A 12,800-nucleotide genomic window follows, 5' to 3' on the forward strand; every position below is an offset into this window, starting at 1 on the left:
AGCAGGCGGTGAAGGCGGAAAATGGTATGTTGGCTTTCATAGCTAGGGGATTTGAGTATAGGAGCAGGGAGGTCTTACTGCAGTTGTACAGGGCCTTGGTGAGGGCTCACCTGGAATAGTGTGTTCAGTTTTGGTCTCCAAATCTGAGGAAGGTCGTTCTTGCTATTGAGGGAGTGCAGCGAAGGTTCACCAGACTGATTCCTGGGATGGCGAGACTGACATATGAGGAGAGACTTGATCGACTGGGCCTTTATTCACTGGAGTTTAGAAGAATGAGAGGGGATCTCATTGAAACATATAAAATTCTGACGGGACTGGATAGGTTCGATGCAGGAAGAATGTTCCTGATATTGGGGAAGTCCAGAACCAGGAGACACAGTCTAAGGATAAGGGGTAAGCCATTTCGGACTGAGATGAGGAGAAAACTCTTCACTCAGAGAGTTGTTAACTTGTGGAATTCCCTATCGCTATGAGAGTTGTTGATGCCAGTTCATTGGATATATTCAAGAGGAAGTTGGATATGGCCCTTCGGGAACATTCTTCCTGCATCGAACCTGTCCCATCCCATCAGAATTTTATAAGTTTCTATGAGATCCCCTCTCATCCTTCTAAACTCCAGTGAATACAGGCCCAGTCGATCCAGTCTCTCCTCATATGTCAGTCCAGCTATCCCAGGAATCAGTCTGGTGAACCTTCGCTGCACTCCCTCAACAGCAAGAATGTCTTTCCTCAGATTAGGAGACCAAAACTGTACACAATATTCAAGGTGTGGCCTCACCAAGGCTCTGTACGACTGCAGTAAGACCTCCCTGCTCTTCTACTCAAATCCTCTCGCTATGAAGGCCAACATACCATTTGCCTACTTCACCGCCTGCTGAACCTGCATGCCTACTTTCAATGACTGATGAACCATGACACCCAGATCTCATTGCACCTCCCCTTTTCGTAATCTGTTACCATTCAGATAATATTCCGCCTTCCTGTTTTTGCCACCAAAGTGGATAACCTTACATTTATCCACATTATACTGCGTCCGCCATGCATTTGCCCACTCACCTAACCTGTCCAAGTCACCCTGCAGCCTCTTAACATCCTCCTCACAGCTCACTCTGCCACCCAGCTTAGTGTTATCTGCAAACTTGGAGATATTACACTCAATTCCTTCATCCAAATCATTAATGTATATTGTAAATAGCTGGGATCCCAGCATTGAATCTTGCGGTACCCCACTAGTCACTGCCTGCCATTCTGAAAAGCACCCATTTATTCCTACTCTTTGTTTCCCGTCTGCCAACTAGTTCTCTATCCACATCAATACATTAACCCCAATACCATCTGCTTTAATTTTGCACACTAATCTCTTGTGTGGGACCTTGTCAAAAGCCTTTTGAAAGTACAAAAATACCACATCCACTGGCTCTCCCTTGTCCACTCTACTAGTTACATCCTCAAAAAATTTCAGAATATTTGTCAAGCATGATTTCCCTTTCATAAATCCATGCTGACTTGGACCAATTCTGTCACTGCTTTCCAAATGCGCTGCTATTACATCTTTAATAATTGATTCCAACATTTTCCCCACTAGTGGTATCAGGTTAACCGGTCTATAATTCCCTGTTTTCTTTCTCCCTCCTTTTTTAAAAAGTGGGGTTACATTAGCTACCCTCCAATCCATAGGAACTGATCCAGAGTCTATAAAATGTTGGAAAATGACCACCAGTGCTATTTCTAGGGCCACTTCCTTAACTTCTCTGGGATGCAGACTATCAGACCCTGGGGATTTATCAGCCTTCAATCCCATCAATTTCCCTAACACAATTTCCTGACTAATAAGGATTTCCTTCAGTGCCTCCTTCTCGCTAGACCCTCGGTCCCCTAGTATTCCGGAAGGGTTATTTGTGTCTTTGTTAATGAAGACAGAACCAAAGTATTTGTTCAATTGGTCTGCCATTTCTTTGTTCCCCATTATAAATTCACTTGATTGTGACTGCAAGGGACTAATCTTTTTCTCTTCACATATCTATAGAAGCTTTTGCAGTCAGTTTTTATGTTCCCTGCAAGCCTACTCCCATACTCTATTTTCCCTCTCCTAATTAAACCCTTTGTCCGCCTATAATGAATTCTAAATTTCTCCCAGTCCTCAGGATTGCTGCTTTTTCTGGCCAATATATATGCCTATTCTTTGGATTTAACACTATCCCTAAGTTCCCGTGTTAGCCACGGTTGAACCACCTTCCCCGTTTTACTTTTACGCCAGACAGAGATGTACAATTGTTGAAGTTCATCCATGTGATCTTTAAATGTCTGCCACTGCCATCCGCCGTTAACCTTTTAAGTATCATTCATCAGTCTATCCTAGCCAATTCACATCTTACCATCGAAGTTACCTTTCCTTAACTTCAGGATCCTAGTCTCTGAATTAACTGTGTCACTCTCCATCTTAAATGAAGAATTCTACGATATTATGGTGACTCTTCCCCAAGGGACCTCGCACAACAAGATTGCTAATTAATCCTCTCTCATTACACAACACCCAGTCCAGGATGGCCAGCTCTTTGACATATTCGTCTTGAAAACTATCCCTTATACACTCCAGGAAATCCTCCTCCACCGTATTGCTATCAGTTTGGTTAGCCCAATCTATATGTAGATTAAAGCCACCCATGATAACTGCTGTAGCTTTATTGCACGCATCCCAAATTTCCTGTTTGATGCCATCCCCAACCTCACTACTACTGTTTGGTAGTCTGTTCACAACTCCCACTAGCGTTTTCTGCTCTTTGGCGTTCCACAGCTCTACCCATACAGATTCCACATCATCCAAGCTAATGTCCTTCCTTACTCTTGTGTTAATCTTCTCTTTAACCAGCAACGCTACCCCACCTCCTTTTCCTTTCTGTCTATCCTTCCTGAATATTGAATACCCCTGGATGTTGAGTTCCCAGCCTTGGTCTCCCTGGAGCCACATCTCCGTAATTCCAATTACATCATATCCGTTAACAGCTATCTGCGCAGTTAATTCATCCACCTTATTACGAATGCTCCTCACATTGAGACACACAGCCTACAGGCTTGTTTTTTTTAAACACTCTTTGTCCTTTTAGAATTATGTTGTAATGTGACCCTTTTTGATTTTTGCCTTTGATTTCTCTGCCCTCCACTTTTCCTTATCTCCTTTTTACCTTTTGGTTCTGCCCCCATTTTACTTCCCTCTGTCTCCCTGCATAGGTTCCCATTCCCCCTACCATATTAGTTTAAACCCTCCCCAACAGCACTAGCAAACACTCCCCCCTAGGACATTGGTTCCGGTCCTGCCCAGGTGCAGACCGTCCGGTTTGTACTGGTCTCACCTCCCCCAGAACCAGTTCCAATGTCCCAGGAATTTAAATCACTCCCTCTTGCACCATTCCTCAAGCCACGTATTCATCTTAACTATCCTGTAATTCCTACTCTGACTAGCACGTGGCACTGGTAGCAATCCTGAGATTACTACCTTCGAGGTCCTACTTTTAAAATTTAACTCCTAGCTCCCTAAATTCAGCTTGTAGGGCCTCATCCCGTTTTTTACCTATATCGGTACCTATATGCACCACGACAACTGGCTGTTCACCCTTCCCCTCCAGAATGCCCTGCAGCCGCTCCAAGACATCTTTGACCCTTGCACCAGGGAGGCAACATACCATCCTGGAGTCTCGATTGTGGCCGCAGAAACGCCTATCTATTCCCCTTACAATAGAATCCCCAATCACTATAGCTCTCCCACTCTTTTTCTTGCCCTCCTGTGCAGCAGAGCCACCCATGGTGCCATGAACTTGGCTGCTGCTGCCTTCCCCTGATGAGCCCCTCATCTCCCCCAACAGTACCCAAAACGGTATATCTGTTTTGGAGGGAGATGACCGCAGGGAATCCCTGCACTATCTTCCTTCCACTGCTCTTCCTGCTGGTCACCCATTCCCTATCTGCCTGTGTAACCTTTACCTGCGGTGTGACCAACTCACTCAACATGCTATTCATGACATCCTCAGCATTGCGGATGCTCCAAAGTGAATCCATGTGCAGCTCCAGTGCCGCAATGCGGTCTGTCAGGAGCTGCAGTTGGACATACTTCCTGCACACATAGTAGTCAGGAACACTGGAAGAGTCCCCGATTTCCCACACAGCACAGGAAGACATGACAAAGGTAATCATGTTTGACAAATTTGCTACAGTTCTTTGAGGATGTAACGAGCAGAGTGGATGAGGGGGAACCAGTGGATGTGGTGTATTTGGATTTCCAGAAGGCATTCGATAAGGTGCCACATAAAAAGTTACTGCACAAGATAAAAGCTCACAGGGTTGGGGGTAATATAATTAGCCTGGATAGAGGATTGGCAAATAGTGACTAGTGATGTTCTGCAGGGATCAGTGCTGGGTCCTCAACTATTTACAATCTATATTAATGACTTGGATGAAGGGACCGAGTGTAATGTAGCCAAGTTTGCTGATGATACAAAGAAGGGTGGGAAAGCAAATTGTGAGGAGGTCACAAAAAATCTGCAAAGTGATATAGACAGGCTAAGTGAGTGGGCAAAAATTTGGCAGCTGGAGTATAATGTAGGAAAATGTGAGGTTATCCACTTTGGCAGAAATAATAGAAAAGCAAATTATAATTTAAACGGAGAAAAATTGCAAAGTGCTGCAGTACAGAGACCTGGGAGTCCTTGTGGATGAAACACAAAAAGTGAGTATGCAGGTACAGCAAGTAATCAGGAAGGCAAATGGAATGTTGACCTTTATTGCAAGGGGTTGAAGTATAAAAGCAGAGAAGTCCTGCTACAACTGTACAGAGTATTGGTGAGGTCACACCTGGAGTATTGTATATAGTTTTAACCTCTGTATTTAAGGAAGGATATACTTGCATTGGAGGCAGTTCAGAGAAGGTTCACTAGGTTGATTCCGGAGATGAGGGGGTTAATTATGATGATAGGTTGAGCCTATACTCATTAGAATTCAGAAGAATGAGAGGCGGTCTTATTGAAACATAAAAGATTACGAGGGGGCGCGACAAGGTAGATGCAATAAGGATATTTCCACTCATAGGGGGAAACTAGAACTAGGGGACATAGTTTCCGAATAAGGGGTCACCCATTTAAAACTGAGATGAGAGGAATTTATTCTCTCAGGTGGTTGTAAATCGGTGGAATTCTCTGTCCCAGAGAGCAGTGGCGGCTGGGCCATTAAATATACTTAAGGTGGAGATATACAGACTTTTGAGCATTAAGGGAATAAAGGATTATGGGGAGCGGGCAGGGAAGTGGAGGCGAGTCCATGATCAGACCAGCGATGTTCTTACTAAATGGCAGAGCAGGCTCGAGGGGCCAAATGGCGTGCTCCTATTTCTTATGTTCTCATTACACAGTACCAGATCTAAGATAGCCTGCTCCCTGGTTGGTTCTGCAAAGTACTGTTAAAGGAAATTATCCCGGATACACACTGTGAATTCTTCCTCAAGGCTACCTTGGCCAATTTGATTTGTTCAATCAATATGAAGATTAAAATTGCCCATGATTATTCCAGTTCCTTTTTTACAAGCCTCCATTATTTCTTAATTTATATTCCATCCATCAGTGTAGCTACTGTTAGGGGGCCTTTCGACTACACCCACCAGTGAGTGTAGTATTTATGTTGTATCTGTCAGTCTCTGGTTAGCGAGTGTGGCTTTTTCTTTATACCTGTAAGTTTATGGTATGGAAGAGAGATTTTCACTCTGTACCTGTCACTTACTGGTAAGTGAGTGTGGGTTTCATTCTGTATCTTTCATTCTCTGGTATATGAGTGTGAATTTTACTCTGTATATAACAGTTTTTAGTGTGTGTGTGTGTGGATTTCACTCTATACTGGTCAGTCTCTGGTATGTTAGTTTGCGATTCCTCTATCCCAGTCAGTTTCTGTTATGTATTCTGTACCCATCAGTTTCTGAAATGCGAGTGTGCATTTTACTCTGTTCATGTCTGTTTCTACTCTGTGATTGTGGGTTTTCCTCCGGCACTGTCAATTTTTGGAATTTGAGTGTTGATTTTCTTTGTGAGTGTGGTTTTACTCTTTATTTGTCAGTGTTTGATATGTGAGTGTGGGTTGTAATCTGTATCCATCAGTTACTGGTGTGTGTGTGTGTGGCTTTCACTCTCTGGTATATGTGTGGATTGTATCTGTAAATTTCAATCTCTGGTAGGTGAGTGTGGGTTTTACTCTCGGTTAGTTTCAGGTAATGTGGGCTTTTGTCTGTATCTGTCTATTTCTGGTATTTGAGTGGGGCTTCATTCTGCAACTTTCAGTTTCTCTGATGTGAATGTGGGTTTTAGCGCTGTACCTGTCAGTTTCAGGAATGGGAGTGTGGGGTTTTACACTGTACCTGTCAGTTTGTGTTACATGAGTAAGTGTTCAATCAGTACAATAACTCCCAGTTTCTGGTAAGGGAGTGCATATTTCAGTCTGTATCTATTACTCTCGAGGATGTGTGTGTGAGTTTTATTCTTTATCTGTCAGTCTCTGGGATTTGAGTGTGGGTTTTTCTCTGTATCTGTCAGTTTTTGGGTATTATCTGTATGTATCAATCTCAGTAACATGATTGTGTATTTTTGTCAATCTTTCACTCTCTGGGATGTGAGTGCAGGTTTTATTCTTTATCTGTCACTCACTTTTATGTGTGTGTGGATTTTACTCTACAGTGGTCATTCTCTGGGATGTGAGTGTGATCTTCACTCTGTATCTATTAGTCTTTGGTGTGAGTATGGGGTTTACTCTGTATCCATCAGTCTATGGTATCGGAGTGTGGGTATTATTCTGTGAATGTCAGTCTATGGTATGTGTATGTGGGTTTTCCTCCTGTCAGTTTCTGCTATGCGAACGTGTGTTTTATTCAAGTGTGTGAATGTGGATTTCACTCTGTACCTGTCAGTCTCTTGTGTGTGCGTGTGGCACTTTTTAGCTGTACCTGTCTGTTTCTGTTATGAGTGGGGTTATATTCTATATGTCACAGTTTCTGTTATGTGAGTGTGCAGTTTACTACATTCTACCTGTCTGTCATTGGTATGTTAATGTGTGTATGTTTTCTGTACCCATCAGTTGCTATTATATGAATGTTGATTTCATTCTGTGCCTTTAAGTGTCTGGTACAGCTGTGGTATTGTGGGTTTGACATTAAATCAGTCAGTCACTTTCAGGTGAGTGTTGATTTTGCTCTGTCACTCTCTGATATGTGTTTTATTCTGTATCTGTCCGTCTCTGAGAAATGAGTGTGGGTTTCATTCTGTATCTATCGGTGTCTGATATTTGAGTTAGGGTTTTAATCAGTACCTGTAAGATTCTGTTACAGGGGTGTGGGTATTACGCTGTATCTATCAGTCTCTGGAATGTGAGTGTGGGTATTACTCTGTATCTATCGGTCTCTGGAATGTGAGTGTGGGTATTACTCTATCTATCAGTCTCTGGAATGCAAAAGTGTTTTTTTTCTGTACCTGTCAGTTTCTGGTGAGTGACTATGGAGTTCACTCTCTAACTATCTGTCTCTGGTATGTGAGTGTGAGTATTTGTCTGCAGCTGTAAGTGCCTGGTACGGGAGTGTGGGTTTCACTGTCAGTCAGTCAGTCAATCTCAGGTATTGGAAATGATTGAAAAAGAATCACAATCTGTCATTCAATGTGTCGGAGTGTATGAATCATTATGTTTCTCTCAGTCTCTGGTACTGTTTGAGAGTGTGGGATTGATTATGTATCTGTTAGACTGGTGATATGTGAGAGTGTGAGATTGATAATGTATCTGTTAGACTGGTGATGTGTGTGAGTGTGGGATTGATTATGTATCTGTTAGACTGGTGATATGTGAGAGTGTGGGATTGATAATGTATCTGTTAGACTGGTGGTGTGTGTGAGTGTGAGATTTATTATGTAATTGACAGTCTCTTGTACTGAGCTATTCTTGCTCTGTGTGACTGTTGGATTTGGTTCCTTCTCCACCTGCTGTAGGTGGATGATAGTTTGCGATTATCGATGACTGTCTCAGGAGGAGGTTTGGTTCAGTCCATTACCTCCATTTCTCTGCTCTTGTATGTTAGCTGTTGGGTTTGAGAGTCATTGTACAGACACGAGTGTGAACTGACACCGTGCCAGTGTCTATCCGTTCGTGTGTGTGAGTAAGGGTGTGAAATTGGATCTGCCTTTCAATGCGATATGATTGGACTTTGAAACAACACATTATTGTACTGCTCCAAGTGACTGTGGGATTCATAATATAACTCTGGAAATTTGGATCACTGTGGGACTGACAGCTTCTGCTGCCTGTGACAATAGGATTGAGGTCAGTTCTGTGTCTCTGCATTCTGAGAGTGATAATGTACTTACTGTGTGCGAGAAGGAGCTGCCTGCACTGTTCCTTGTGTTCTGGGTTGAGGAAAGATCAAATTTATTCTGGCTTGGTGAAGTATTTTGCTCTGAGAATAATAATAGGAAAACACTATTAGTTATGATATGGACAGCCAATGGAGAGAATATAAAAATAAAGTTATAATTCATGTGTTTGTGTTCAATAAAGTAAAGTATCTGGAGAGAGGAATCTGCGATACAAACAGTGTCCTTGTCTGATCTCACTGCAGTACAGCAGCACTCAGGTGAGTAAGGGACTTTGTATAGGATGGTTCTATAGTAAGTTATCAGCATCCAGACACAACCCAAACCCAGTACTGGTCCATGAATGGGACCACCCGATTGGCACAGTTCAGGTTGATATCTCCCGCTTCCATGGGACTACCTGTAAAATTCTGAATTGCTTCCTGGAATATAACCACAGGTACCTGTACAACAATTGTTCTCAGTCTATTGAAACAGAGTTAATGGCCTGTGTCATTAACAGAATGTCACAGTTACCAGATGCTGATGTATCTGAGGGGGCGACAATGTATCGCTCGATCACCAGCAACATGGTTCTGAAGAATTCAATGCACCAAAACAAAATAACCCATTTTTGAAATGACTCCAATCACATTCCTCTTCTGGTGCCTGCAATAGATGCACTTTGTGACACTCCTCACATCCTCACTCTCAGGCTGTGTTTCCACTGTTCAATGTCCAAGAACAACAGACACGGTGAGATTGGAACTGAATCAGGAACATTCACTACTGATTTGGGGAAAGAAAGCAGCACTGATTTGAAAGAGCGAGGTGATTTACTTTCTCTGTTACCTTGCACCATACACACACAGCCCGAGAATGGGCTCCTCCTTCCCCCACTCACTCCATGCTCCAAAACTAGTTCCTCCTCCACTCTGCCTCTTACAGACAGCCCCCGACTGCCGCTGAATTTACCCCGACTCAAAGCCCATCTGCGGACACAGTCCCAATGTGATGAGCTGCTGTAAGGTGGCTGCTGTTTGCTCCCTTACTTGGACCTGGGATATCTCCGCTCCCTGATGTGTTCAACGATCATCAGCCCGGCACAGAGGAAACGGCAGCCGCTGACAGAGCTGGAGGAGGGGAGTTCGCATGGGCCCTTCCTGTCAGTTTAAACACTGTGTGTGGAGGGGAGGAGCAGCATGTATTTAGCACATGCTCAGACCATCTTTTTGTCACAAATTAAATTAGCAAAAATGGGATTGTTTCACAAGTTGCTTTTATCACTAATTAAATGGGCCACATTGAAAAAAACGATTGTGTGAGCCTGACACTGGAGAAAGGGTGCCTAAACTGTTCTACTCGTTCCATCAGTCGCTGGTGTGTGTATGTTTCCCGGTCAGTTTCCAATAGGCGAGTATGGGTTTTACTTGCATATTATTGCTCAGATACGTGGGTGTGGGTTTCATACTGTACCTGTCAGTTTCTGCTATGTGAATGTGGGATTTATTCTGTACCTGTCAAGTTTTGATGTGAGTGTAGGTTTTATTCTGTATCTGTCAGTTTCTGGTATCTAAGCGAATCTTTATCTGTACCTGTCAGTTTCTGTTATGTGAGTGTGTGTTTTATCATATACCTGTCAGTTTCTGTTATGTGAGTGTGTACTTTAACCTATATCATCAGCTTCTGGTATGTGAGTGGATATTGACCAGTATGTCAGTTTTTCGGATCGGAGTGTGGATTTTATTCTGTACCTATCAGATTCCGGTATGGGAGTATGGGGTTGAATCGGTACCTGTCAGTTTCTGATATGTGACTGTGGTTTTAATCTGTACCAGTCACTTTCTGGTATCTAAGAGTGGATTGCATTCTATACCTGTCAGTTTCTGGAATCTGGGTGTTGATTGTATTCTGTACCTGTCAGTTTCTGCTTTGTGAATGTGGGTTTTATTCTGTACTTGTCAGTTCCTGCTGTGTGAGTGTAGGAATGAATATGTACCTGTCAGTTTCTGGGATGTGATTGTGTTTTTTTTTCTGTACCGTCAGTTTGTAGTAGATGTGTGGGGTGTCAGTTTCTGGTATCTGAGTGTGGATTTTTACCTTTATATGTCAGTTTGTGCAATGTGAATGTGGGATTCATTCTAGATCTCTCATTCTGGGGTAAGCGAGTGTGTGGTTCCTCTGTACCTGTTAGTTTCTGGTATGAGAGTGTGGGATTTATTCTGTACCTGTCATTTTCTGGTATGAGAGAGTGGGTTTTATCCTATATTTGTGAAATTTACAGATCAGAGATGACCCCAACAGACAATAGTTTTGCACATTATATTGGACGAATGCGATTCAGAAATATTTGGAGTAGAGACGAGCTATTAGTACATTACATAAACCATATCTGTCAGTGATGCAGTGAGTGTGGGATTCATTCTGTATCTGTCAGTCTGTGGTACAGTGAGTGAGTGTGGGATTCACTCTGTATCTGTCATAAATGCAAGTGTTTGTTGTTGCTGTAGAAATGAAGATTTTCAGTTACTTACGTGGTTAACATTTACGCAGAAGAAAATGTCAGAAGCAGCCTCTTGGATAACAGTCGGGAAAGTGCTGTTACTGGTGAGATCACGATTTGCTTGATGCAAACTTGGCTAATAACCCTAGAGGTGATGGAAAAGAAAGCAACATTTTGGGACGTTTGAGCGAGATGAGAAAATATAATCAGCGTGAGGAGCCCGATCAGAGAGCTGATGGGCAAGAAGCATTGAGCTCCTGTTTACTGCCGATGCTATTTCCAAAACAACGGAGAAGAACAGTCCCTGGATCTGGGAACTTGAGGAGGCCTTTCAGCACATGGAACCTGTTAGAGAAACAGAACTCCCTCCCTAACAGCACTGTGGGAGTACCATCATCACACGGACGGCAGCCGTTGATGAAGGTGGCTCACCACCATCTTCTCCAGGGCAATTAGGGATGGGCGATAAATGCTGGCCTTACCAGCGACACCCACATCCAGTGAACAAATAAAAAAAAGGCAAATCATCCCTTCTGTACCTACTGTGTGTGAGGAGGAGCTGGTTGCACTGTTCCTTATGTCTCAGGTGGTGAAAATTTCACATTTGTTCCGGTTCCTTCAATTCCTTGCCTGTAGGAGGAGAAGGTATCTCTGATCATTCAAGAATAGGAGAGGTAGAAAAGACTAAAGTGATGAATGTAATCGTTCAATTAGTAATCATTATGAACATTCACAAAGGGAAGCCAGCGATACAAACAGTGTCAGTGTCTGACTCCACTGCAGTATTGCAGCACTCAGCTTCTGCACACCAAGTGTGTTGGGCAGATTTACAGCAATTTACTGACATCCAGACACAACCCAACCCCTGCCCTGCTTCAGGAATGGGACGACCCGATGGAGCATGGACTTTTACACAACTCAGATTGCTGCTCCCCTCTCCCAGGGCACTAACCGTTCAACCAAAAACAAAGAGCCGCTGTTTAAAACGTGTCCTTTACATTTCTCACCCAGTGCCTGCAATAGATGCTCCTTGTATAAATCCTCAGTGTCCGGCTCTGCTTCCACCGCTCACTGTCCAATGATCATCATCATAGGCAGTCCCTCGGAATCGAGGAAGACTTGCTTCCACTCATGAAGTGAGTTCTTTGGTTGCTGAACAGTCCAATACGAGAGCCAGAGTCCCTATCACAGATGGGGCAGATAGTCGTTGAGGGAAGTGGGGTGGGGGGGGCGAGACCGGTTTGTCGCACACTCTTTCCGCTGCTTGCGCGTGATTTCTGAATGCTCACGGCGATGAGAGTCGAGGTGCTCAGCGCCCACCTGGATGCACTTCCTTCACTTAGGGCGGTCTTGGGCCAGGGCCTCCCAGGTGTCAGTGGGGATGTCGTACTTTATCAGGGAGGCTTTGAGGGTGTCCTTGTAATGTTTCCGCTGCCCACCTTTGGTTCGTTTGGGGTGAAGGAGTTCCGAGTGGAGCACTTGCTTTGGGAGTCTCGGACAACAAACACGGTGAGACTGGAACTAAAGCAGGAACGTTCACTACTGGTTTACAGGGAGAAAGCAGCAATGATTGTAAACAGCAGATCCTTCCCATTCTGTCTCCCTTACCCGGGACACACACTGTCCACACACAACTCGAGAATGGCCTCTCCCTTCCCCCACTCACTCCACGCACTGAGACCAGTTCTTGATCCACTCCGCCTGTTACACACAGACCCCGACTCTCCCTGAACTTCCCCCGGACTCAGTGCTGATCTCTGAGCCCATCTGCGGACACGCTCCCAAAGCGATGTGCTGCTGTAAGGAGTCTGCTGCTCACTGTCTTACCCCGGGGCCGCGGTGTCTCTATTCCCGGCTGTTTAAAGCATCTTCTTCCGCTCACTGAGTGAATGACGATCACAGGCAGGGCTGGGGGAGGGGAGGGCGCATGTGCT

At 44.0% G+C, this 12,800-nt stretch overlaps 1 long non-coding RNA gene across 10 annotated transcripts in view; it reads right to left on the reverse strand.

The window, feature by feature from the left end:
* The window catches only part of LOC139273712 (uncharacterized), a 75,806-nt gene extending 63,006 nt beyond the window's left edge, over nucleotides 1-12,800 (reverse strand). For 8 of the 10 annotated variants that reach the window (XR_011595318.1, XR_011595311.1, XR_011595313.1 and 5 more), the window contains exons 1-4: nucleotides 12,694-12,800; nucleotides 11,410-11,496; nucleotides 10,898-11,011; nucleotides 8,379-8,467 (exon numbers count right to left, since the gene is read on the reverse strand). This is a non-coding gene — a long non-coding RNA (uncharacterized lncRNA). Of the gene's footprint in view, nucleotides 1-8,378; nucleotides 8,468-10,897; nucleotides 11,012-11,405; nucleotides 11,497-11,873; nucleotides 12,554-12,693 lie in introns of those variants that run through there. The other 2 variants (XR_011595315.1, XR_011595314.1) reach the window with 2 other exon arrangements.

This window comes from Pristiophorus japonicus, chromosome 9 (genome assembly GCF_044704955.1).
Source record: "Pristiophorus japonicus isolate sPriJap1 chromosome 9, sPriJap1.hap1, whole genome shotgun sequence".
Taxonomy (NCBI): Eukaryota; Metazoa; Chordata; class Chondrichthyes; family Pristiophoridae; genus Pristiophorus; species Pristiophorus japonicus.